Raw genomic sequence first — 23,386 nt, 5'->3', positions numbered from 1 at the left:
ACTCTGTGAGATGAATTAACAGAACACTAAGCAGTTTCTCAGAAAGCTTCCTTCCAGATTTCATCTGAGGATATTTCCTTTTTCACCACAGCCCTCTAGGGGTTCCCAATATCACTTTGCCAATTTCACAAGAACTGTCTTAGCGAAAAGCTCCTTCTAGGGAATGCTGTAACTCTGTGAGATGATTTCACAGAACACAAAGAAGTTTCTCAGAAAGCCTCTTTCTCTTTGTGATCACAGGATATTTCCTTAGGCCCTATGGTCTTCATAGGGATCCGAAATATCTCTTCTCAGATTTCACAGAAATAAGGCTAGCAAAGAGATCCATGAAATACAGGTGTAACTCTGTGAGATGAATTAAGAGAACACTAAGCAGTGTGTCAGAAAGCTTCTTTCCAGATTTCATCTGAGGATATTTCCTTTTTCACCATAGCCCTCTATGGGCTTCCAAATATCACTTTGCCAATTCCACAAGAACTGTCTTAGCGAAAGGCTTCTTGAGGGGAAAGCTGTAACTCTGTAAGATGATTTCACAGAACACAAAGAAGTTGCTCAGAAAGCTTCTTTCTCTTTGTTATCAGAGGATATTTCCTTTGGCCCTATAGTCTTCAAAGGGATCCGAAATATCTGTTCTCAGATTCCACAGAAATAAGGTTAGCAAAGAGATCCACGAAACACAGATGTAACTCTGTGAGATGAATTAACAGAACATTAAGCAGTTTCTCAGAAAGCTTCTTTCCAGATTTCACCTGAGGATATTTCCTTTTTCACCATAGCCCTCTATGGGCTTCCAAATATCACTTTGCCAATTGCACAAGAACTGTCTTAGCGAAAGGCTTCTTTAGGGGAAAGCTGAAACTCTGTGAGATGATTTCACAGAACACAAAGAAGTTTCTCAGAAAGCTTCTTTCTCATTGTTATCGGAGGAAATTTCCTTTGGCCCTATGGTCTTCAAAGGGATCCGAAATATCTGTTCACAGATTCCACAGAAATAAGGCTAGCAAAGAGATCCACGAAATACACATGTAACTCTGTGAGATGAATTCACAGAACACAAAGCAGTGTCTCAGAAAGCTTCTTTCCAGATTTCCTCTGAGGATATTTCCTTTTTCACCATAGCCCTCTAGGGGTTCCCAATATCACTTTGCCAATTCCACAAGAACTGTCTTAGCGAGAAGCTCCTTCTAGGGAATGCTGTAACTCTGTGAGATGATTTCACAGAACACAAAGAAGTTTCTCAGAAAGCGTCTTTCTCTTTGTTATCGCAGGATACTTCCTTTGGCCCTATGGTCTTCAAAGGGATCCGAAATATCTCTTCTCAGATTCCACAGAAATAAGGCTAGCAAAGAGATCCATGAAATACAGGTGTAACTCTGTGAGATGAATTAAGAGAACACTAAGCAGTGTCTCAGAAATCTTCTTTCCAGATTTCATCTGAGGATATTTCCTTTTTCACCAAAGCCCTCAATGGGCTTCCAAATATCAAATTGCCAATTCCACAAGAACTGTCTTAGCGAAAGGCTTCCTGAGGGGAAAGCTGTAACTCTGTGAGATGATTTCACAGAACACAAAGAAGTTTCCCAGAAAGCTTCTTTCTCTTTGTTATCGGAGGATATTTCCTTTGGCCCTATAGTCTTCAAAGGGATCCGAAATATCTGTTCTCAGATTCCACAGAAATAAGGCTAGCAAAGAGATCCACGAAATACAGATGTAACGCTGTGAGATGAATTAACAGAACACTAAGCAGTTCCTCAGAAAGCTTCTTTCCAGATTTCATCTGAGGATATTTCCTTTTTCACCATAGCCCTATATGGGCTTCCAAATATCACTTTGCCAATTCCACGAGAACTGTCTTAGCGAAAGGCTTCTTCTAGGGAAAGCTGTAACTCTGTGAGATGATTTCACAGAACACAAAGAAGTTTCTCAGAAAGCTTCTTTTTCTTTGTTATCGGAGTTTATTTCCTTTGGCCCTATGGTCTTCAAAGCGATCCGAAATATCTGTTCTCAGATTCCACAGAAATAAGTCTAGCAAAGAGATCCACGAAATACAGATGTAACTCTGTGAGATGAATTAACAGAACACTAAGCAGGTTCTCAGAAAGCTTCTTTCCAGATTTCATCTGAGGATATTTCCTTTTTCACCATAGCCCTCTATGGGCTTCCAAATATCACTTTGCCAATTCCACAAGAACTGCCTTAGCGAAAGGCTTCTTGAGGGGAAAGCTGTAACTCTGTGAGATGATTTCACAGAACACATACAAGTTTCTCAGTACGCTTCTTTCTCTTTGTTATCAGAGGATATTTCCTTTGGCCCTATAGTCTCCAAAGGGATCCGAAATATCTGTTCTCAGATTCCACAGAAATAAGGCTAGCAAAGAGATCCACGAAATACAGATGTAACTCTGTGAGATGAAGTAACAGAACACTAAGCAGTTTCTCAGAAAGCTTCTTTACAGATTTCGTCTGAGGATTTTTCCTTTTTCATCATAGTCCTCTGTGGGCTTCCAAATATCACTTTGCCAATTCCACAAGAACTGTCTTAGCGAAAGGCTTCTTGAGGGGAAAGCTGTAACTCTGTGAGATGATTTCACAGAACACAAAGAAGTTTCTCAGAAAGCTTCTTTCTCTTTTTTATCGGAGGATATTTCTTTTGGCCCTATGGTCTTCAAAGGGATCCGAAATATCTGTTCACAGATTCCACCGAAATAAGGCTAGCAAAGAGATCCACGAAATACAGATGTAACTCTGTGAGATGAATTAACAGAACAGTTAGCAGTTTCTCAGAAAGCTTCTTTCCAGATTTCATCTGAGGATATTTCCTTTTTCACCATAGCCCTCTAGGGGCTTCAAAATATCACTTTGCCAATTCCACAAGAACTGTCTTAGCGAAAGGCTTCTTGAGGGGAAAGATGTAACTCTGTGACATGATTTCACAGAACCAAAAGATGTTTCTCAGAAAGCTTCTTTCTCTTTGTTATGGGTGGATATATCCTTTGGCCCTATGGTCTTCAAAGGGATCCGAAATATCTTTTCACAGATTCCACAGAAATAAGGCTAGCAAAGAGATCCACGAAATACAGATGTAACTCTGTGAGATGAATTAACAGAACACTAAGCAGTTTCTCAGAAAGCTTCTTTCCAGATATCATCTGAGGATATTTCCTTTTTCACCATAGCCCTCTATGGGCTTCCAAATATCACTTTGCCAATTCCACAAAAACTGTCTTAGCGAAATGCTTCTTGAGGGGAAAGCTGTAACTCTGTGAGATGATTTCACAGAACACAAAGAAGTTTCTCAGAAAGCTTCTTTCTCTTTGTTATCGGAGGATATTTCCTTTGGCCCTAGGCTCTTTAAAGGGATCCGAAATATCTGTTCTCAGATTCCACAGAAATAAGGCTAGCAAAGAGATCCACGAAATACAAATGTAAGTCTGTGAGATGAATTAACAGAACACTAGGCGGTTTCTCAGAAAGCTTCTTTCCACATTTCATCTGAGGATATTTCCCTTTTCACCATAGCCCTCTATGGGCTTCCAAATATCACTTTGCCAATTGCACAAGAACTGTCTTAGCGAAAGGCTTCTTGAGGGGAAAGCTGTAACTCTGTGAGATGATTTCACAGAACACAAAGAAGTTTCTCAGAAAGCTTCTTTCTCTTTGTTATCGGAGGATATTTCCTTTGTCCCTATAGTCTTCAAAGGGGTCCGAAATATCTGTTCTCAGATTCCACAGAAATAAGGCTAGCAAAGAGATCCACGAAATACAGATGTAACTCTGTGAGATGAATTAACAGAACACTAAGCAGTTTCTCAGAAAGCTTCTTTCCAGATTTCATCTGAGGATATTTCCTTTTTCACCATAGCCCTCTATGGGCTTCCAAATATCACTTTGCCAATTACACAAAAACTGTCTTAGCGAAAGGCTTCTTGAGCGGAAAGCTGTAACTCTGAGTGATGATTTCACAGAACACAAAGAAGTTTCTCAGAAAGCTTCTTTCTCTTTGTTATCGTAGGATATTTCCTTTGGCCTATAGTCTCCAAAGGGATCCGAAATATCTTTTCTCAGATTCCACAGAAATAAGGCTAGCAAAGAGATCCACGAAATACAGATGTAACTCTGTCAGATGAATTAACAGAACACTAAGCAGTTTCTCAGAAAGCTTCTTTCCAGATTTCATCTGAGGATATTTCCTTTTTCACCATAGCCCTCTATGGGCTTCCAAATATCACTTTGCCAATTCCACAAGAACTGCCTTAGTGAAAGGCTTCTTGAAAGGAAAGCTGTAACTCTGTGAGACGATTTCACAGAACACAAAGAAGATTCTAAGTACGCTTCTTTCTCTTTGTTATCGGAGGATATTTCCTTTTGCCCTATAGTCTTCAAAGGGTTCCGAAATATCTGGTCTCAGATTCCACAGAAATAAGGCTAGCAAAGAGATCCACGAAATACAGATGTAACTCTGTAAGATGAAGTAACAGAACACTAAGCAGTTTCTCAGAAGGCTTCTTTCCAGATTTCGTCTGAGGATATTTCCTTTTTCACCATAGCACTCTATGGGATTCCAAATATCACTTTGCCAATTCCACAAGAACTGTCTTAGCGAAAGGCTTCTTGAGGGGAAAGCTGTAACTCTGTGAGATGATTTCACAGAACACAAAGAAGTTTCTCAGAAAGCTTCTTTCTCTATGTTATCGGAGGATATTTCCTTTGGCCCTATAGTCTCCAAAGGGATCCGAAATATCTGTTCTCAGATTCCACAGAAATAAGGCTAGCAAAGAGATCCACGAAATACAGGTGTAACTCTGTGAGATGAATTAACAGAACACTAAGCAGTTTCTCAGAAAGCTTCTTTCCAGATTTCATCTGAGGATATTTCCTTTTTCACCATAGCCCTCTATGGGCTTCCAAATATCACTTTGCCAATTCCACAGGAACTGTCTTAGCGAAAGGCTTCTTCATGGGAAAGCTGTAACTCCGTGAGATGATTTCACAGAACACAAAGAAGTTTCTCAGAAAGCTTCTTTCTCTTTGTTATCAGAGGATATTTCCTTTGGCCCTATAGTCTTCAAAGGGATCCGAAATATCTGTTCTCAGATCCCACAGAAATAAGGCTAGTAAAGTGATACACGAAATACAGATGTAACTCTGTGGGATGAATTAACAGAACACTAAGCAGTTTCTCAGAAAGCTTCTTTCCAGATATCATCTGAGGATATTTCCTTTTTCACCATCGCCCTCTAGGGGCTTCAAAATATCACTGTGCCAATTCCACAAGAACTGTCTTAGCGAAAGGCTTCTTGAGGGGAAAGCTGTAACTCTGTGTGATGATTTCACAGAACACAAAGAAGTTTCTCAGAAAGATTCTTTCTCTTTTTTATCGGAGGATATTTCCTTTGGCCCTATAGTGTTCAAAGGGATAAGAAATATCTGTTCTCAGATTCCACAGAAATAAGGCTAGCAAAGTGATCGATGAAATACAGATGTAACTCTGTGAGATGAATTAACAGAACACTAAGCAGTTTCTCAGAAAGCTTCCTTCCAGATTTCATCTGAGGATATTTCCTTTTTCACCACAGCCCTCTAGGGGTTCCCAATATCACTTTGCCAATTTCACAAGAACTGTCTTAGCGAAAAGCTCCTTCTAGGGAATGCTGTAACTCTGTGAGATGATTTCACAGAACACAAAGAAGTTTCTCAGAAAGCCTCTTTCTCTTTGTGATCACAGGATATTTCCTTAGGCCCTATGGTCTTCATAGGGATCCGAAATATCTCTTCTCAGATTTCACAGAAATAAGGCTAGCAAAGAGATCCATGAAATACAGGTGTAACTCTGTGAGATGAATTAAGAGAACACTAAGCAGTGTGTCAGAAAGCTTCTTTCCAGATTTCATCTGAGGATATTTCCTTTTTCACCATAGCCCTCTATGGGCTTCCAAATATCACTTTGCCAATTCCACAAGAACTGTCTTAGCGAAAGGCTTCTTGAGGGGAAAGCTGAAACTCTGTGAGATGATTTCACAGAACACAAAGAAGTTTCTCAGAAAGCTTCTTTCTCATTGTTATCGGAGGAAATTTCCTTTGGCCCTATGGTCTTCAAAGGGATCCGAAATATCTGTTCACAGATTCCACAGAAATAAGGCTAGCAAAGAGATCCACGAAATACACATGTAACTCTGTGAGATGAATTCACAGAACACAAAGCAGTGTCTCAGAAAGCTTCTTTCCAGATTTCCTCTGAGGATATTTCCTTTTTCACCATAGCCCTCTAGGGGTTCCCAATATCACTTTGCCAATTCCACAAGAACTGTCTTAGCGAGAAGCTCCTTCTAGGGAATGCTGTAACTCTGTGAGATGATTTCACAGAACACAAAGAAGTTTCTCAGAAAGCCTCTTTCTCTTTGTTATCGCAGGATACTTCCTTTGGCCCTATGGTCTTCAAAGGGATCCGAAATATCTCTTCTCAGATTCCACAGAAATAAGGCTAGCAAAGAGATCCATGAAATACAGGTGTAACTCTGTGAGATGAATTAAGAGAACACTAAGCAGTGTCTCAGAAATCTTCTTTCCAGATTTCATCTGAGGATATTTCCTTTTTCACCAAAGCCCTCAATGGGCTTCCAAATATCAAATTGCCAATTCCACAAGAACTGTCTTAGCGAAAGGCTTCCTGAGGGGAAAGCTGTAACTCTGTGAGATGATTTCACAGAACACAAAGAAGTTTCCCAGAAAGCTTCTTTCTCTTTGTTATCGGAGGATATTTCCTTTGGCCCTATAGTCTTCAAAGGGATCCGAAATATCTGTTCTCAGATTCCACAGAAATAAGGCTAGCAAAGAGATCCACGAAATACAGATGTAACGCTGTGAGATGAATTAACAGAACACTAAGCAGTTCCTCAGAAAGCTTCTTTCCAGATTTCATCTGAGGATATTTCCTTTTTCACCATAGCCCTATATGGGCTTCCAAATATCACTTTGCCAATTCCACGAGAACTGTCTTAGCGAAAGGCTTCTTCTAGGGAAAGCTGTAACTCTGTGAGATGATTTCACAGAACACAAAGAAGTTTCTCAGAAAGCTTCTTTTTCTTTGTTATCGGAGTTTATTTCCTTTGGCCCTATGGTCTTCAAAGCGATCCGAAATATCTGTTCTCAGATTCCACAGAAATAAGTCTAGCAAAGAGATCCACGAAATACAGATGTAACTCTGTGAGATGAATTAACAGAACACTAAGCAGGTTCTCAGAAAGCTTCTTTCCAGATTTCATCTGAGGATATTTCCTTTTTCACCATAGCCCTCTATGGGCTTCCAAATATCACTTTGCCAATTCCACAAGAACTGCCTTAGCGAAAGGCTTCTTGAGGGGAAAGCTGTAACTCTGTGAGATGATTTCACAGAACACATACAAGTTTCTCAGTACGCTTCTTTCTCTTTGTTATCAGAGGATATTTCCTTTGGCCCTATAGTCTCCAAAGGGATCCGAAATATCTGTTCTCAGATTCCACAGAAATAAGGCTAGCAAAGAGATCCACGAAATACAGATGTAACTCTGTGAGATGAAGTAACAGAACACTAAGCAGTTTCTCAGAAAGCTTCTTTACAGATTTCGTCTGAGGATTTTTCCTTTTTCATCATAGTCCTCTGTGGGCTTCCAAATATCACTTTGCCAATTCCACAAGAACTGTCTTAGCGAAAGGCTTCTTGAGGGGAAAGCTGTAACTCTGTGAGATGATTTCACAGAACACAAAGAAGTTTCTCAGAAAGCTTCTTTCTCTTTTTTATCGGAGGATATTTCTTTTGGCCCTATGGTCTTCAAAGGGATCCGAAATATCTGTTCACAGATTCCACCGAAATAAGGCTAGCAAAGAGATCCACGAAATACAGATGTAACTCTGTGAGATGAATTAACAGAACAGTTAGCAGTTTCTCAGAAAGCTTCTTTCCAGATTTCATCTGAGGATATTTCCTTTTTCACCATAGCCCTCTAGGGGCTTCAAAATATCACTTTGCCAATTCCACAAGAACTGTCTTAGCGAAAGGCTTCTTGAGGGGAAAGATGTAACTCTGTGACATGATTTCACAGAACCAAAAGATGTTTCTCAGAAAGCTTCTTTCTCTTTGTTATGGGTGGATATATCCTTTGGCCCTATGGTCTTCAAAGGGATCCGAAATATCTTTTCACAGATTCCACAGAAATAAGGCTAGCAAAGAGATCCACGAAATACAGATGTAACTCTGTGAGATGAATTAACAGAACACTAAGCAGTTTCTCAGAAAGCTTCTTTCCAGATATCATCTGAGGATATTTCCTTTTTCACCATAGCCCTCTATGGGCTTCCAAATATCACTTTGCCAATTCCACAAAAACTGTCTTAGCGAAATGCTTCTTGAGGGGAAAGCTGTAACTCTGTGAGATGATTTCACAGAACACAAAGAAGTTTCTCAGAAAGCTTCTTTCTCTTTGTTATCGGAGGATATTTCCTTTGGCCCTAGGCTCTTTAAAGGGATCCGAAATATCTGTTCTCAGATTCCACAGAAATAAGGCTAGCAAAGAGATCCACGAAATACAAATGTAAGTCTGTGAGATGAATTAACAGAACACTAGGCGGTTTCTCAGAAAGCTTCTTTCCACATTTCATCTGAGGATATTTCCCTTTTCACCATAGCCCTCTATGGGCTTCCAAATATCACTTTGCCAATTGCACAAGAACTGTCTTAGCGAAAGGCTTCTTGAGGGGAAAGCTGTAACTCTGTGAGATGATTTCACAGAACACAAAGAAGTTTCTCAGAAAGCTTCTTTCTCTTTGTTATCGGAGGATATTTCCTTTGGCCCTATAGTCTCCAAAGGGATCCGAAATATCTGTTCTCAGATTCCACAGAAATAAGGCTAGCAAAGAGATGAACGAAATACAGGTGTAACTCTGTGAGATGAATTAACAGAACACTAAGCAGTTTCTCAGAATTCTTCCTTCCAGATTTCATCTGAGGATATTTCCTTTTTCACCACAGCCCTCTAGGGCTTCCCAATATCACTTTGCCAATTTCACAAGAACTGTCTTAGCGAAAAGCTCCTTCTAGGGAATGCTGTAACTCTGTGAGATGATTTCACAGAACACAAAGAAGTTTCTCAGAAAGCCTCTTTCTCTTTGTGATCGCAGGATATTTCCTTAGGCCCTATGGTCTTCATAGGGATCCGAAATATCTCTTCTCAGATTCCACAGAAATAAGGCTAGCAAAGAGATCCATGAAATACAGGTGTAACTCTGTGAGATGAATTAAGAGAACACTAAGCAGTGTCTCAGAAAGCTTCTTTCCAGATTTCATCTGAGGATATTTCCTTTTTCACCATAGCCCTCTATGGGCTTCCAAATATCACTTTGCCAATTCCACAAGAACTGTCTTAGTGAAAGGCTTCTTGAGGGGAAAGCTGTAACTCTGTAAGATGATTTCACAGAACACAAAGAAGTTTCTCAGAAAGCTTCTTTCTCTTTGTTATCAGAGGATATTTCCTTTGGCCCTATAGTCTTCAAAGGGATCCGAAATATCTGTTCTCAGATTCCACAGAAATAAGGTTAGCAAAGAGATCCACGAAATACAGATGTAACTCTGTGAGATAAATTAACAGAACATTAAGCAGTTTCTCAGAAAGCTTCTTTCCAGATTTCATCTGAGGATATTTCCTTTTTCACCATAGCCCTCTATGGGCTTCCAAATATCACTTTGCCAATTCCACAAGAACTGTCTTAGCGAAAGGCTTCTTGAGGTGAATGCTGTAACTCTGAGAGATGATTTCAAAGAACCCAAAGAAGTTTCTCAGAAAGCTTCTTTCTCTTTTTTATCGTAGGATATTTCCTTTGGCCCTATAGTCTCCAAAGGGATCCGAAATATCTGTTCTCAGATTCCACAGAAATAAGGCTAGCAAAGAGATCCACGAAATCCAGATGTAACTCTGTGAGATGAATTAACAGAACACTAAGCAGTTTCTCAGAAAGCTTTTTTCCAGATTTCATCTGAGGATTTTTCCTTTTTCACCATAGCCCTCTATGGGCTTCCAAATATCACTTTGCCAATTCCACAAGAACTGTCTTAGCGAAAGACTTCTTGAGGGAAAAGATGTAACTCTGTGAGATGATTTCACAGAACACAAAGAAGTTTCTCAGAAAGCTTCTTTCTGTTTGTTATCGGAAGATATTTCCTTTGGCCCTATAGTCTCCAAAGGGATCCGAAATATCTGTTCTCTGATTCCACAGAAATAAGGCTAGCAAAGAGATCCACGAAATACAGATGTAACTCTGTAAGATGAAGTAACAGAACACTAAGCAGTTTCTCAGAAAGCTTCTTTCCAGATTTCGTCTGAGGATATTTCCTTTTTCACCATAGCACTCTAAGGGATTCCAAATATCACTTTGCCAATTCCACAAGAACTGTCTTAGCGAAAGGCTTCTTGAGGGGAAAGCTGTAACTCTGTGAGATGATTTCACAGAACACAAAGAAGTTTGTCAGAAAGCTTCTTTCTCTATGTTATCGGAGGATATTTCCTTTGGCCCTATAGTGTTCAAAGGGATCCGAAATATCTGTTCTCAGATTCCACAGAAATAAGGCGAGCAAAGAGATCCACGAAATACAGGTGTAACTCTGTGAGATGAATTAACAGAACACTAAGCAGTTTCTCAGAAAGCTTCCTTCCAGATTTCATCTGAGGATATTTCCTTTTTCACCACAGCCCTCTAGGGGTTCCCTATATCACTTTGCCAATTCCACAAGAACTGTCTTAGCGAAAAGCTCCTTCTAGGGAATGCTGTAACTCTGTGAGATGATTTCACAGAACACAAAGAAGTTTCTCAGAAAGCCTCTTTCTCTTTGTGATCGCAGGATATTTCCTTTGGCCCTATGGTCTTTATAGGGATCCGAAATATCTCTTCTCAGATTCCACAGAAATAAGGCTAGCAAAGAGATCCATGAAATACAGGTGTAACTCTGTGAGATGAATTAAGAGAACACTAAGCAGTGTCTCAGAAAGCTTCTTTCCAGATTTCATCTGAGGATATTTCCTTTTTCACCGTAGCCCTATATGGGCTTCCAAATATCACTTTGCCAATTCCACAAGAACTGTCTTAGCGAAAGGCTTCTTGAGGGGAAAGCTGTAACTCTGTAAGATGATTTCACAGAACACAAAGAAGTTTCTCAGAAAGCTTCTTTCTCTTTGTTATCAGAGGATATTTCCTTTGGCCCTATAGTCTTCAAAGGGATACGAAATATCTGTTCTCAGATTCCACAGAAATAAGGTTAGGAAAGAGATCCACGAAATACCGATGTAACTCTGTGAGTTGAATTAACAGAACACTAAGCAGTGTCTCAGAAAGCTTCTTTCCAGATTTCATCTGAGGATATTTCCTTTTTCACCATAGCCCTCTATGGGCTTCCAAATATCACTTTGCCAATTCCACAAGAACTGTCTTAGCGAAAGGCTTCTTGAGGGGAAAGCTGTAACTCAGTGAGATGATTTCACAGAACACAAAGAAGTTTCTCAGAAAGCTTCTTTCTCTTTTTTATCGGAGGAAATTTCCTTTGGCCCTATGGTCTTCAAAGGGATCCGAAATATCTCTTCAAAGATTCCACAGAAATAAGGCTAGCAAAGAGATCCACGAAATACAGATGTAACTCTGTGAGATGAATTAACAGAACATTAAGCAGTTTCTCAGAAAGCTTCTTTCCGATTTCATCTGAGGATATTTCCTTTTTCAACATAGCCTTCTATGGGCTTCCAAATATCACTTTGCCAATTCCACAAGAACTGTCTTAGCGAAAGGCTTCTTGAGGTGAAAGCTGTAACTCTGAGAGATGATTTCAAAGAACCCAAAGAAGTTTCTCAGAAAGCTTCTTTCTCTTTTTTATCGTAGGATATTTCCTTTGGCCCTATAGTCTCCAAAGGGATCCGAAATATCTGTTCTCAGATTCCACAGAAATAAGGCTAGCAAAGAGATCCACGAAATCCAGATGTAACTCTGTGAGATGAATTAACAGAACACTAAGCATTTTCTCAGAAAGCTTTTTTCCAGATTTCATCTGAGGATTTTTCCTTTTTCACCATAGCCCTCTATGGGCTTCCAAATATCACTTTGCCAATTCCACAAGAACTGTCTTAGCGAAAGGCTTCTTGAGGGAAAAGCTGTAACTCTGTGAGATGATTTCACAGAACACAAAGAAGTTTCTCAGAAAGCTTCTTTCTGTTTGTTATCGGAAGATATTTCCTTTGGCCCTATAGTCTCCAAAGGGATCCGAAATATCTGTTCTCAGATTCCACAGAAATAAGGCTAGCAAAGAGATCCACGAAATACAGATGTAACGCTGTGAGATGAATTAACAGAACACTAAGCAGTTCCTCAGAAAGCTTCTTTCCAGATTTCATCTGAGGATATTTCCTTTTTCACCATAGCCCTATATGGGCTTCCAAATATCACTTTGCCAATTCCACGAGAACTGTCTTAGCGAAAGGCTTCTTCTAGGGAAAGCTGTAACTCTGTGAGATGATTTTACAGAACACAAAGAAGTTTCTCAGAAAGCTTCTTTTTCTTTTTTATCGGAGTTTATTTCCTTTGGCCCTATGGTCTTCAAAGCGATCCGAAATATCTGTTCTCAGATTCCACAGAAATAAGTCTAGCAAAGAGATCCACGAAACACAGATGTAACTCTGTGAGATGAATTAACAGAACACTAAGCAGTTTCTCAGAAAGCTTCTTTCCAGATTTCATCTGAGGATATTTCCTTTTTCACCATAGCCCTCTATGGGCTTCCAAATATCACTTTGCCAATTCCACAAGAACTGCCTTAGCGAAAGGCTTCTTGAGGGGAAAGCTGTAACTCTGTGAGATGATTTCACAGAACACAAAGAAGTTTCTCAGAAAGCTTCTTTCTCTTTGTTATCGGAGGATATTTCCTTTGGCCCTATGCTCTTTAAAGGGATCCGAAATATCTCTTCTCAGATTCCACAGAAATAAGGCTAGCAAAGAGATCCACGAAATACAGATGTAACTCTGTGAGATGAATTAACAGAACACTAGGCAGTTTCTCAGAAAGCTTCTTTCCACATTTCATCTGAGGATATTTCCTTTTTCACCATAGCCCTCTATGGGCTTCCAAATATCACTTTGCCAATTGCACAAGAACTGTCTTAGCGAAAGGCTTCTTTAGGGGAAAGCTGAAACTCTGTGAGATGATTTCACAGAACACAAAGAAGTTTCTCAGAAAGCTTCTTTCTCTTTGTTATCGGAGGAAATTTCCTTTGGCCCTATGGTCTTCAAAGGGATCCGAAATATCTGTTCACAGATTCCACAGAAATAAGGCTAGCAAAGAGATCCACGAAATACACATGTAACTCTGTGAGATGAAGTAACAGAACACTAAGCAGTTTCTCAGAAAGCTTCTTTCCAGATTTCGTCTGAGGATTTTTCCTTTTTCATCATAGTCCTCTGTGGGCTTCCAAATATCGCTTTGCCAATTCCACAAGAACTGTCTTAGCGAAAGGCTTCTTGAAGGGAAAGCTGTAACTCTGTGAGATGATTTCACAGAACACAAAGAAGTTTCTCAGAAAGCTTCTTTCTCTTTTTTATCGGAGGATATTTCTTTTGGCCCTATGGTCTTCAAAGGGATCCGAAATATCTGTTCACAGATTCCACCGAAATAAGGCTAGCAAAGAGATCCACGAAATACAGATGTAACTCTGTGAGATGAATTAACAGAACAGTTAGCAGTTTCTCAGAAAGCTTCTTTCCAGATTTCATCTGAGGATATTTCCTTTTTCACCATAGCCCTCTAGGGGCTTCAAAATATCACTTTGCCAATTCCACAAGAACTGTCTTAGCGAAAGGCTTCTTGAGGGGAAAGATGTAACTCTGTGACATGATTTCACAGAACCAAAAGATGTTTCTCAGAAAGCTTCTTTCTCTTTGTTATCGGTGGATATATCCTTTGGCCCTATGGTCTTCAAAGGGATCCGAAATATCTTTTCACAGATTCCACAGAAATAAGGCTAGCAAAGAGATCCACGAAATACAGATGTAACTCTGTGAGATGAATTAACAGAACACTAAGCAGTTTCTCAGAAAGCTTCTTTCCAGATATCATCTGAGGATATTTCCTTTTTCACCATAGCCCTCTATGGGCTTCCAAATATCACTTTGCCAATTCCACAAAAACTGTCTTAGCGAAATGCTTCTTGAGGGGAAAGCTGTAACTCTGTGAGATGATTTCACAGAACACAAAGAAGTTTCTCAGAAAGCTTCTTTCTCTTTGTTATCGGAGGATATTTCCTTTGGCCCTAGGCTCTTTAAAGGGATCCGAAATATCTCTTCTCAGATTCCACAGAAATAAGGCTAGCAAAGAGATCCACGAAATACAAATGTAACTCTGTGAGATGAATTAACAGAACACTAGGCGGTTTCTCAGAAAGCTTCTTTCCACATTTCATCTGAGGATATTTCCCTTTTCACCATAGCCCTCTATGGGCTTCCAAATATCACTTTGCCAATTGCACAAGAACTGTCTTAGCGAAAGGCTTCTTGAGGGGAAAGCTGTAACTCTGTGAGATGATTTCACAGAACACAAAGAAGTTTCTCAGAAAGCTTCTTTCTCTTTGTTATCGGAGGATATTTCCTTTGGCCCTATAGTCTCCAAAGGGATCCGAAATATCTGTTCTCAGATTCCACAGAAATAAGGCTAGCAAAGAGATCCACGAAATACAGATGTAACTCTGTGAGATGAATTAACAGAACACTAAGCAGTTTCTCAGAAAGCTTCTTTCCAGATTTCATCTGAGGATATTTCCTTTCTCACCATAGCCCTCTATGGGCTTCCAAATATCACTTTGCCAATTACACAAGAACTGTCTTAGCGAAAGGCTTCTTGAGCGGAAAGCTGTAACTCTGTGAGATGATTTCACAGAACACAAAGAAGTTTCTCAGAAAGCTTCTTTCTCTTTGTTATCGGAGGAAATTTCCTTTGGCCCTATGGTCTTCAAAGGGATCCGAAATATCTGTTCACAGATTCAACAGAAATAAGGCTAGCAAAGAGATCCACGAAATACAGATGTAACTCTGTGAGTGGAACTCACACATCACAGAGCAGTTTCTCAGAAAGCTTCTTTCCAGATTTCATCTGAGGATATTTCCTTTTTCAGCATAGCACTCTATGGGCTTCCAAATATCACTTTGCCAATTCCACAAGAACTGTCTTAGCGAAAGGCTTTTTGAGGGGAAAGCTGTAACTCTGTGAAATGATTTCACAGAACACAAAGTATTTTCTCAGAAAGCTTCTTTCTCTTTGTTATCGGAGGATATTTCCTTTGGCCCTATAGTCTTCAACGTGATCCGAAATATCTGTTCTCAGATTCCACAGAAATAAGGCTAGCAAAGAGATGAACGAAATACAGGTGTAACTCTGTGAGATGAATTAACAGAACACTAAGCAGTTTCTCAGAAAGCTTCCTTCCAGATTTCATCTGAGGATATTTCCTTTTTCACCACAGCCCTCTAGGGGTTCCAAATATCACTTTGCCAATTTCACAAGAACTGTCTTAGCGAAAAGCTCCTTCTAGGGAATGCTGTAACTCTGTGAGATGATTTCACAGAACACAAAGAAGTTTCTCAGAAAGCCTCTTTCTCTTTGTGATCGCAGGATATTTCCTTAGGCCCTATGGTCTTCATAGGGATCCGAAATATCTCTTCTCAGATTCCACAGAAATAAGGCTAGCAAAGAGATCCATGAAATACAGGTGTAACTCTGTGAGATGAATTAAGAGAACACTAAGCAGTGTCTCAGAAAGCTTCTTTCCAGATTTCATCTGAGGATATTTCCTTTTTCACCATAGCCCTCTATGGGCTTCCAAATATCACTTTGCCAATTCCACAAGAACTGTCTTAGCGAAAGGCTTCTTGAGGGGAAAGCTGTAACTCTGTAAGATGATTTCACAGAACACAAAGAAGTTTCTCAGAAAGCTTCTTTCTCTTTGTTATCAGAGGATATTTCCTTTGGCCCTATAGTCTTCAAAGGGATCCGAAATATCTGTTCTCAGATTCCACAGAAATAAGGTTAGCAAAGAGATCCACGAAATACAGATGTAACTCTGTGAGATGAATTAACAGAACATTAAGCAGTTTCTCAGAAAGCTTCTTTCCAGATTTCATCTGAGGATATTTCCTTTTTCACCATAGCCCTCTATGGGCTTCCAAATATCACTTTGCCAATTCCACAAGAACTGTCTTAGCGAAAGGCTTCTTGAGGTGAAAGCTGTAACTCTGAGAGATGATTTCAAAGAACCCAAAGAAGTTTCTCAGAAAGCTTCTTTCTCTTTTTTATCGTAGGATATTTCCTTTGGCCCTATAGTCTCCAAAGGGATCCGAAATATCTGTTCTCAGATTCCACAGAAATAAGGCTAGCAAAGAGATCCACGAAATCCAGATGTAACTCTGTGAGATGAATTAACAGAACACTAAGCAGTTTCTCAGAAAGCTTTTTTCCAGATTTCATCTGAGGATTTTTCCTTTTTCACCATAGCCCTCTATGGGCTTCCAAATATCACTTTGCCAATTCCACAAGAACTGTCTTAGCGAAAGACTTCTTGAGGGAAAAGATGTAACTCTGTGAGATGATTTCACAGAACACAAAGAAGTTTGTCAGAAAGCTTCTTTCTCTATGTTATCAGAGGATATTTCCTTTGGCCCTATAGTCTTCAAAGGGATCCGAAATATCTGTTCTCAGATTCCACAGAAATAAGGCTAGTAAAGTGATACACGAAATACAGATGTAACTCTGTGGGATGAATTAACAGAACACTAAGCAGTTTCTCAGAAAGCTTCTTTCCAGATATCATCTGAGGATATTTCCTTTTTCACCATCGCCCTCTAGGGGCTTCAAAATATCACTGTGCCAATTCCACAAGAACTGTCTTAGCGAAAGGCTTCTTGAGGGGAAAGCTGTAACTCTGTGTGATGATTTCATAGAACACAAAGAAGTTTCTCAGAAAGATTCTTTCTCTTTGTTATCGGAGGATATTTCCTTTGGCCCTATAGTGTTCAAAGGGATAAGAAATATCTGTTCTCAGATTCCACAGAAATAAGGCTAGCAAAGAGATCCATGAAATACAGATGTAACTCTGTGAGATGAATTAACAGAACACTAAGCAGTTTCTCAGAAAGCTTCCTTCCAGATTTCATCTGAGGATATTTCCTTTTTCACAACAGCCCTCTAGGGTTTCCCTATATCACTTTGCCAATTCCACAAGAACTGTCTTAGCGAAAAGCTCCTTCTAGGGAATGCTGTAACTCTGTGAGATGATTTCACAGAACACAAAGAAGTTTCTCAGAAAGCCTCTTTCTCTTTGTGATCGCAGGATATTTCCTTTGGCCCTATGGTCTTCATAGGGATCCGAAATATCTCTTCTCAGATTCCACAGAAATAAGGCTAGCAAAGAGATCCATGAAATACAGGTGTAACTCTGTGAGATGAATTAAGAGAACACTAAGCAGTGTCTCAGAAAGCTTCTTTCCAGATTTCATCTGAGGATATTTCCTTTTTCACCGTAGCCCTATATGGGCTTCCAAATATCACTTTGCCAATTCCACAAGAACTGTCTTAGCGAAAGGCTTCTTGAGGGGAAAGCTGTAACTCTGTAAGATGATTTCACAGAACACAAAGAAGTTTCTCAGAAACCTTCTTTCTCTTTGTTATCAGAGGATATTTCCTTTGGCCCTATAGTCTTCAAAGGGATCCGAAATATCTGTTCTCAGATTCCACAGAAATAAGGTTAGCAAAGAGATCCACGAAATACAGATGTAACTCTGTGAGTTGAATTAACAGAACACTAAGCAATGTCTCAGAAAGCTTCTTTCCAGATTTCATCTGAGGATATTTCCTTTTTCACCATTGCCCTCTATGGGCTTCCAAATATCACTTTGCCAATTCCACAAGAACTGTCTTAGCGAAAGGCTTCTTGAGGGGAAAGCTGTAACTCAGTGAGATGATTTCACAGAACACAAAGAAGTTTCTCAGAAAGCTTCTTTCTCTTTTTTATCGGAGGAAATTTCCTTTGGCCCTATGGTCTTCAAAGGGATCCGAAATATCTCTTCAAAGATTCCACAGAAATAAGGCTAGCAAAGAGATCCACGAAATACAGATGTAACTTTGTGAGATGAATTAACAGAACATTAAGCAGTTTCTCAGAAAGCTTCTTTCCGATTTCATCTGAGGATATTACCTTTTTCAACATAGCCCTCTATGGGCTTCCAAATATCACTTTGCCAATTCCACAAGAACTGTCTTAGCGAAAGGCTTCTTGAGGTGAAAGCTGTAACTCTGAGAGATGATTTCAAAGAACCCAAAGAAGTTTCTCAGAAAGCTTCTTTCTCTTTTTTATCGTAGGATATTTCCTTTGGCCCTATAGTCTCCAAAGGGATCCGAAATATCTGTTCTCAGATTCCACAGAAATAAGGCTAGCAAAGAGATCCACGAAATCCAGATGTAACTCTGTGAGATGAATTAACAGAACACTAAGCAGTTTCTCAGAAAGCTTTTTTCCAGATTTCATCTGAGGATTTTTCCTTTTTCACCATAGCCCTCTATGGGCTTCCAAATATCACTTTGCCAATTCCACAAGAACTGTCTTAGCGAAAGGCTTCTTGAGGGAAAAGCTGTAACTCTGTGAGATGATTTCACAGAACACAAAGAAGTTTCTCAGAAAGCTTCTTTCTGTTTGTTATCGGAAGATATTTCCTTTGGCCCTATAGTCTCCAAAGGGATCCGAAATATCTGTTCTCAGATTCCACAGAAATAAGGCTAGCAAAGAGATCCACGAAATACAGATGTAACGCTGTGAGATGAATTAACAGAACACTAAGCAGTTCCTCAGAAAGCTTCTTTCCAGATTTCATCTGAGGATATTTCCTTTTTCACCATAGCCCTATATGGGCTTCCAAATATCACTTTGCCAATTCCACGAGAACTGTCTTAGCGAAAGGCTTCTTTAGGGGAAAGCTGTAACTCTGAGAGATGATTTCACAGAACACAAAGAAGTTTCTCAGAAAGCTTCTTTCTCTTTGTTATCGTAGGATATTTCCTTTGGCCTATAGTCTCCAAAGGGATCCGAAATATCTGTTCTCAGATTCCACAGAAATAAGGCTAGCAAAGAGATCCACGAAATACAGGTGTAACTCTGTGAGATGAATTAACAGAACACTAAGCAGTTTCTCAGAAAGCTTCTTTCCAGATTTCATCTGAGGATATTTCCTTTTTCACCATAGCCCTCTATGGACTTCCAAATATCACTTTGCCAATTCCACAAGAACTGTCTTAGCGAAAGGCTTCTTCTAGGGAAAGCTGTAACTCTGTGAGATGATTTCAGAGAACACAAAGAAGTTTCTCAGAAAGCTTCTTTCTCTTATCGGAGGATATTTCCTTTGGCCCTATGGTCTTCAAAGGGATCCGAAATATCAGTTCACAGATTCCACAGAAATAAGGCTAGCAAAGAGATCCAAGAAATACAGATGTAACTCTGTGAGATGAATTCACAGAACACAAAGCAGTGTCTCAGAAAGCTTCTTTCCAGATTTCCTCTGAGGAAATTTCCTTATTCACCATAGCCCTCTAGGGGTTCCCAATATCACTTTGCCAATTCCACAAGAACTGTCTTAGCGAAAAGCTCCTTCTAGGGAATGCTGTAACTCTGTGAGAAGATTTCACAGAACACAAAGAAGTTTCTCAGAAAGCCTCTTTCTCTTTGTTATCGCAGGATACTTCCTTTGGCCCTATGGTCTTCAAAGGGATCCGAAATATCTCTTCTCAGATTCCACAGAAATAAGGCTAGCAAAGAGATCCATGAAATATAGGTGTAACTCTGTGAGATGAATTAAGAGAACACTAAGCAGTTTCTCAGAAACCTTCTTTCCAGATTTCATCTGAGGATATTTCCTTTTTCACCATAGCCCTCTATGGGCTTCCAAATATCACTTTGCCAATTCCACAAGAACTGTCTTAGCGAAAGGCTTCCTGAGGGGAAAGATGTAACTCTGTGAGATGATTTCACAGAACACAAAGAAGTTTCCCAGAAAGCTTCTTTCTCTTTGTTATCGGAGGATATTTCCTTTGGCCCTATAGTCTTCAAAGGGATCCGAAATATCTGTTCTCAGATTCCACAGAAATAAGGCTAGCAAAGAGATCCACGAAATACAGATGTAACGCTGTGAGATGTATTAACAGAACACTAAGCAGTTCCTCAGAAAGCTTCTTTCCAGATTTCATCTGAGGATATTTCCTTTTTCACCATAGCCCTATATGGGCTTCCAAATATCACTTTGCCAATTCCACGAGAACTGTCTTAGCGAAAGGCTTCTTCTAGGGAAAGCTGTAACTCTGTGAGATGATTTCACAGAACACAAAGAAGTTTCTCAGAAAGCTTCTTTTTCTTTGTTATCGGAGTTTATTTCCTTTGGCCCTATGGTCTTCAAAGCGATCCGAAATATCTGTTCTCAGATTCCACAGAAATAAGTCTAGCAAAGAGATCCACGAAATACAGATGTAACTCTGTGAGATGAATTAACAGAACACTAAGCAGGTTCTCAGAAAGCTTCTTTCCAGATTTCATCTGAGGATATTTCCTTTTTCACCATAGCCCTCTATGGGCTTCCAAATATCACTTTGCCAATTCCACAAGAACTGCCTTAGCGAAAGGCTTCTAGAGGGGAAAGCTGTAACTCTGTGAGATGATTTCACAGAACACATACAAGTTTCTCAGTACGCTTCTTTCTCTTTGTTATCAGAGGATATTTCCTTTGGCCCTATAGTCTCCAAAGGGATCCGAAATATCTGTTCTCAGATTCCACAGAAATAAGGCTAGCAAAGAGATCCACGAAATACAGATGTAACTCTGTGAGATGAATTAACAGAACACTAAGCAGTTTCTCAGAAAGCTTCTTTCCAGATTTCGTCTGAGGATTTTTCCTTTTTCAACATAGTCCTCTGTGGGCTTCCAAATATCACTTTGCCAATTCCACAAGAACTGTCTTAGCGAAAGGCTTCTTGAGGGGAAAGCTGTAACTCTGTGACATGATTTCACAGAACACAAAGAAGTTTCTCAGAAAGCTTCTTTCTCTTTTTTATCGGAGGATATTTCTTTTGGCCCTATGGTCTTCAAAGGGATCCGAAATATCTGTTCACAGATTCCACCGAAATAAGGCTAGCAAAGAGATACACGAAATACAGATGTAACTCTGTGAGACGAATTAACAGAACAGTTAGCAGTTTCTCAGAAAGCTTCTTTCCAGATTTCATCTGAGGATATTTCCTTTTTCACCATAGCCCTCTAGAGGCTTCAAAATATCACTTTGCCAATTCCACAAGAACTGTCTTAGCGAAAGGCTTCTTGAGGGGAAAGATGTAACTCTGTGACATGATTTCACAGAACCAAAAGATGTTTCTCAGAAAGCTTCTTTCTCTTTGTTATCGGTGGATATATCCTTTGGCCCTATGGTCTTCAAAGGGATCCGAAATATCTTTTCACAGATTCCACAGAAATAAGGCTAGCAAAGAGATCCACGAAATACAGATGTAACTCTGTGAGATGAATTAACAGAACACTAAGCAGTTTCTCAGAAAGCTTCTTTCCAGATATCATCTGAGGATATTTCCTTTTTCACCATAGCCCTCTATGGGCTTCCAAATATCACTTTGCCAATTCCACAAAAACTGTCTTAGCGAAATGCTTCTTGAGGGGAAAGCTGTAACTCTGTGAGATGATTTCACAGAACACAAAGAAGTTTCTCAGAAAGCTTCTTTCTCTTTGTTATCGGAGGATATTTCCTTTGGCCCTAGGCTCTTTAAAGGGATCCGAAATATCTCTTCTCAGATTCCACAGAAATAAGGCTAGCAAAGAGATCCAGGAAATACAAATGTAACTCTGTGAGATGAATTAACAGAACACTAGGCAGTTTCTCAGAAAGCTTCTTTCCACATTTCATCTGAGGATATTTCCCTTTTCACCATAGCCCTCTATGGGCTTCCAAATATCACTTTGCCAATTGCACAAGAACTGTCTTAGCGAAAGGCTTCTTGAGGGGAAAGCTGTAACTCTGTGAGATGATTTCACAGAACACAAAGAAGTTTCTCAGAAAGCTTCTTTCTCTTTGTTATCGGAGGATATTTCCTTTGGCCCTATAGTCTCCAAAGGCATCCGAAATATCTGTTCTCAGATTCCACAGAAATAAGGCTAGCAAAGAGATCCACGAAATACAGATGTAACTCTGTGAGTGGAACTCACACATCACAGAGCAGTTTCTCAGAAAGCTTCTTTCCAGATTTCATCTGAGGATATTTCCTTTTTCAGCATAGCACTCTATGGGCTTCCAAATATCACTTTGCCAATTCCACAAGAACTGTCTTAGCGAAAGGCTTTTTGAGGGGAAAGCTGTAACTCTGTGAGATGATTTCACAGAACACAAAGTATTTTCTCAGAAAGCTTCTTTCTCTTTGTTATCGGAGGATATTACCTTTGGCCCTATAGTCTTCAACGTGATCCGAAATATCTGTTCTCAGATTCCACAGAAATAAGGCTAGCAAAGAGATGAACGAAATACAGGTGTAACTCTGTGAGATGAATTAACAGAACACTAAGCAGTTTCTCAGAAAGCTTCTTTCCAGATTTCATCTGAAGATATTTACTTTTTCACCATAGCCCTCTAAGGGCTTCCAAATATCACTTTGCCAATTCCACAGGAACTGTCTTAGCGAAAGGCTTCTTCATGGGAAAGCTGTAACTCCGTGAGATGATTTCACAGAACACAAAGAAGTTTCTCAGAAAGCTTCTTTCTCTTTGTGATCGCAGGATATTTCCTTTGGCCCTATGGTCTTCATAGGGATCCGAAATATCTCTTCTCAGACTCCACAGAAATAAGGCTAGCAAAGAGATCCATGAGATACAGGTGAAACTCTGTGAGATGAATTAAGAGAACACTAAGCAGTGTCTCAGAAAGCTTCTTACCAGATTTCACCTGAGGATATTTCCTTTTTCACCATAGCCCTCTATGGGCTTCCAAATATCGCTTTGCCAATTCCACAAGAACTGTCTTAGCGAAAGGCTTCTTGAGGGGAAAGCTGTAACTCTGTAAGATGATTTCACAGAACACAAAGAAGTTTCTCAGAAAGCTTCTTTCTCTTTGTTATCAGAGGATATTTCCTTTGGCCCTATAGTCTTCAAAGGGATCCGAAATATCTGTTCTCAGATTCCACAGAAATAAGGTTAGCAAAGAGATCCACGAAATACAGATGTAACTCTGTGAGATGAATTAACAGAACATTAAGCAGTTTCTCAGAAAGCTTCTTTCCAGATTTCATCTGAGGATATTTCCT

The sequence above is a fragment of the Macaca mulatta genome, chromosome X, assembly GCF_049350105.2.
Source record: "Macaca mulatta isolate MMU2019108-1 chromosome X, T2T-MMU8v2.0, whole genome shotgun sequence".
NCBI lineage: Eukaryota > Metazoa > Chordata > Mammalia > Primates > Cercopithecidae > Macaca > Macaca mulatta.
The sequence above is the reverse complement of the archived record's forward strand: the minus strand, read 5'-3'. Positions refer to the sequence as shown.